General features: G+C 35.9%; 1 long non-coding RNA gene across 2 annotated transcripts; it reads left to right on the top strand.

Moving 5' to 3' along the window:
• Positions 1 to 527: 527 nt before the first annotated feature.
• LOC133816315 (uncharacterized) lies at positions 528 to 3,940 on the top strand. 2 transcript variants are annotated; one of them, XR_009885160.1, is made up of 4 exons: positions 528 to 660; positions 743 to 821; positions 2,372 to 2,437; positions 3,499 to 3,940. It is a non-coding gene; the product is annotated as an uncharacterized LOC133816315 (long non-coding RNA). The 2 variants fall into 2 exon arrangements; XR_009885159.1 differs by having other exon boundaries at positions 2,360 to 2,437.
• Positions 3,941 to 4,937: the final 997 nt, after the last annotated feature.

The following is a 4,937-nucleotide window of genomic DNA, read 5'->3' as shown; positions in this document are numbered from 1 at the left end:
GGAAAATAAAACGAAAAATCATGGCAATTATATTTTGGGCATAAAATACATTCATAAAAGTTAAAGTTTGGTCAAAAATAATAAACCTAAAAGAGAATGGAAATTTTAAGGCATTTTGTGGTAAATGCCTAATTTTACCGAAATGGGGAATTTTATTCCATGAATGGACCTTAGGTTAAATTTTATTATGTGATTAATTAAATTAAATGTGAGAGACATTTAATTTAATTAATTAATGTTAAGTTTGGTGATTAAAACTTAATAAGAGTGAAAAAAGGTGTCAAAAGTCAATTTGGACTTTTCTTCTTATGAAACCTTTTTTAACCTTTATTAAAAAAAAAATGAAATGATCATATATGTAGCAAAGAGTGGCCGGCCATGTGGTGTTTTAGAGTGGTGTGAACCCAAATTTTATAAAATTTAAATGCCATTTAATTAAGAGGTCAAGTGGGCAAGTGGGTAGAAAAGCACTCAAGTACCTTGTGATATTTTGAAGAGTATTATGAGCAATTCCCACACTAAGAACCAATCACTCTCCATCTCTCATTCACTATCATCTTTTTTTGAAGACCTCTCAAAGTGTTCTCTCCATTTTTCAAGCCCAAGAACACCAAGGAAACTTTGAGGCTAAGTCTTGGTCTAGGAAGTATTTTCCCTAAGGTAAACTTTCACTAATCTAGGCTTTTGTAAAGTTTTAAGCATAGAGTTTCAAATAGCTAATTGACTATGTTGTTGGGGGAAGTTTGTTAGGGTTTTTGAAATATTTTGAAGGAGTCAATGCTTATAGGAAGGTCCAAGCCTTAAGCAAGAACACCAAAGAGGTAAAAAGTTTACTTTTGATGATTTTGTTGTAGGGTTTTTAGTTTTAAGCATTATTTTGTATATCTAATGCTTAGAGTTTCTTGTTGATGATGTAATAAGGTTATGGTAGTTTTTTAATAATTTTTATGATGCATGTGTATTGATTTTTGAAAATGGGAACCAAAACCCCCAAGGGTTTTGTAGGATACCCTAAAACAAAACATGTTTTGAGCTGTGACTTCCAAGGGGTCAAGCAGCCACTGTATATTGTTTTTGTAAAATTAAATTGTACTATGATGTTGTTGAGATTGAGTACATAAAATTGAGCTTTTGAAACACTAAAAAATGTTTAGAAATGAGTAAGTTATGCTATTTCAAAGATTAGGAAAAAAAACTGTTTTTTTCGTATTCTTATTTTCGGAACCAAGTTTGGACAGCCACTGTATAGGGCAAATGAACCCAGTTTTTTCTAAAATTTTGTGGAAATATTACTGGCATAACCTATTATTCCACTGTAAAATTTGGTAAGAAAATATTGAACGGTTTGAAAGTTATTAACTGTCAAAGTTTGGAAAAAATAAGGACTTGAAAATAAGGTCATTTTACCTCATTGTTGGAAAATGATTTCACCAATCAAAAATGCTCATTTTGACCTAAGATTTTACAAAGGCTTAAATGGCATAACAAAAATGGAATTGGGAAATTTTGGTAACAATTGGGTAAGTAAATTTCAAGTTCTGAACTAACGAAGTATGTAGTTAAAAATGTGAAAAATAGGTTTTTCACACTTAGTGTAAAAATGAGATTTTGGAACATAAGGTAAAAAGTAAAATTTTGCTTATTTCAAGATATAAATTGGTAAGTCTTGAAATCATATTTTCACTAAAATTACCCCTTTGAGTTTAAATGAATTATTTTTATTAAAGAGTTTTTATTCTTTTTAAAAATAAGAGATTTAATTTATTAATAGTTAATAAATTAAAAGAGGGTTTAAAACCTTATATTTTGAGAAAATAATTAAATGAATTATTTTTCTAGTAAGTAAAAATTGATTAATTGCTTTTGGAAAATTAATTAGTCAAGATGAGAAATTTATAACGGTTTTCCTAATTAAGACAAATTAGGCAATTTTCTTAAATCGGTTTTTAGATATTAAAAACCTTAAGAAAACAAAAAGGAAAATTTAAAGAGTTTATTTTCTTTTAAAATAATTAAGGAATTTAGTTGTATTTTCTGGATATAATACCGGCTAAAATCTTACATATTTTAACCGACTAGTCGAAAGTGCGGGTTAATAGCGATACCTTGAAAGAGTAAGATTTTTAGCGGGTTGTGGGGAAATACCATTGTGATACCCGAGCCTAGGTATCGAGACCTTAGGATAGGTCTCCCCGAGACTTAGGGTTTAGTCTCGAATATTTTGTATGACTTTCCTTAATAGGTTTAAAACCAAATAAGGATTATAAATCCTTACAAATGACTTTTATTAAAATGACCAAACTGCCCAAAATAATAATAATGAATTATGAGTGCCATAATTAATCCGAGTATACTGTAGGGATAACTACAGTATTGGCTAAGCGTAACTGGACTGAACGTTGGAGGGTGAAAACCTGCTGAGCGCTAAGGACTCCAAGTAAGTCAACTTATATTGTATGGCTGCAACATGAAATGATTATTGTCTTGTATGTTAGTATAGGGATACATGCATATATATAGGCTGTCATAGAAAGTTGCTTAGAGACGTTAGTCTAGTGAGTGCTGATTTAGAAAATATGAACGGTAGAAGTCCGTCATATCCTAGACGGTTGATCCCCGTCACACTGCTTGATTTTATTTATGTCTGGTTCATTACCGCGACGAGTGGCCATGAGATGAGGATAAGCTGGTTAAACCTAGGGGCGCCAAGATAAATGGAACCTAGGGGCCCTCATGCTTACTTAATCATTGGACGGTTAGAATCCGAGCAAGTGCTCTGATAAGTTATTCCCGGATAGCAGCCGTGAATATTGGCCATTCCGTGAGAGTGCCTAGAGATACTAGGGGTTGCCAAGATTGAGTGAGGTTGAACACCCTAGGGGCAGCTGCTCACCAGCACCACTGATTAACATAGATGTCTCCAAAAAATCGTGTAAATTGGATTACACTCTTTAATATGTAGCGATGCCCTAGGTAACACGATAGTTACCCTTGATGAGAATATTTATTGGCTAGATCTTAGTGTGGGGACTCAGTTCTCTTTTACAGATTAGCAATTATGTTGGAGGGCGTGTTACGCATGAATTGTTGGAAATTGTCGAGCGTTGGTCTCGAATTATGTGGTGATATAATATATCTGCTTGCTCTGGGATTTTCTGAGTGCAGGGATATAGTTGTTGATAAGATATAGTTGTGATATAATATATCTGCTTGCTCTGGGATTTTCTGAGTCCAGGGATATAATTGTTGATAAGATATAGTTGTGATATAATATATCTGCTTGTTCTGGGATTTTTCTGAGTGCAGGATTTTTATCTAGATGTGAATTAATTTATCCTTGGTTATCAGGCATGACCATAAGTTTGCCAGGACGCTTTAGCGTTCTTGAAATTGATTGTGTAGGGTCCGGATGGGTCCGGATCCCTATTTCTCTATCTGCTTTGTTTGGAAGTTGATCTTACTAAGCGTTTTCGCTTACCTAGTTGTTTCATGTTGTAGGTAAGAACAAGGGCAAGGCAGAGCAGTGAGCGCTAGAGTCTTCCTTGCAAATGTACATGTGGACCGACCTTTTGGGAAGCCTTTTTATTTTTGGAAATGTTGTGTAATTTTCCTAAACTAGGCTCACTCTAATCATTATAAAACATGTTTGTAACTAAATGTTAAGTATGGCCATACGACTTTTTAAAATTTTTTTTTTTCTATGGGTTTTTGAGACACTTTGTTAAATGAAAACATTTATATTTCCGCATTATTGAGTCTTGAAAATCCGGGTCGTTACAAGGCCGATCCCCCATATAGCAAAGGGCCAAGGGCTTTGCATCTGTGTTAATTCGTTAGGTTCTGCCTGGGGTATCTTGGAGAACATCTGGCACTTGTGGCATCTTCTTACATACTCCATCGAGTCTTCATTCATCGTCAGCCAGAAGTATCCTTGTCTTAGGATTTTCTTTAATAGGCTTTGCCCCCCAGCGTGATCTCCACAAAACCCCTCGTGTACCTCGATCATTAACAGCTTTGACTGGTCGGGTGTAACGCACCTTAGCAGTGGTAGGGAGTACCCTTGTCTGTACAGTACCCCTTCAACTATCATATATCGTGCAGCTTGTCTCACCAACTTTTTTACTTTGTTTCGATCACTGGGCACTACTCCTTGGTTGAGATAGTTAATAATATGGGTCATCCATGTATCTCCTAACTCAATAGGTAGTGCCTCCTACTCGATTATGCTTATTTCCGCCAAGTATTCGACAGGAATAACATTTAGGGTGTCTGCATCTTTGGCACTTGCAAGCTTAGCTAAGGCATCGGCATTGGCATTCTGCTCTCTCGGTGCTTGTATAATTGAGTATTTATTGAATTGTGCCAACAAGTCCTTTACCTTGTTCAGGTACTGCACCATCCTAAGTCCTTTGGCTTGATACTCCCCCAGTACCTAGTACACCACTAGTTGGGAATCGCTGAATATCTCCAGGGATTGTGCATGCACATCCCAAGACAAGCGTAACCCTGCTAATAATGCCTCGTACTCAGCCTCGTTGTTTGAAGAGTTGAATCTAAATCTGAGAGTGCAATGGATTCGATGAATCTCCGGAGTGATTAGTATGATTCCTATGCCTGAGTTGTGTTCATTGGATGCTCCATCAACATATAGCTTCCATACAAGAGTATCTCCTTCTTTCTCGGTATCTCCATTCTCCGATTGGTAGGAAGGGTCTTCAAGGTTGGTGCCTTCGACTATGAAGTCTGCCAATGCTTGTCCTTTTATCGCCATCCTCAAATGATAAGTGATATCAAACTATCCTAGTTCCACTGCCCACTTGAGTAATCGTCCCGAGGCCTCTAGTTTCTGAAGAACCTGTCTTAGTGGTTGATCAGTCAAGACTGGGATCGAGTGAGCTTGGAAATATGGACGCAGCTTTCGAGAGGCAATTACTAAA

The sequence above is a fragment of the Humulus lupulus genome, chromosome 2 (assembly GCF_963169125.1).
Source record: "Humulus lupulus chromosome 2, drHumLupu1.1, whole genome shotgun sequence".
Taxonomy (NCBI): Eukaryota; Viridiplantae; Streptophyta; class Magnoliopsida; order Rosales; family Cannabaceae; genus Humulus; species Humulus lupulus.
Note: the sequence above shows the minus strand (reverse complement) of the source record. Positions and strands in the feature narration are given on the sequence as shown.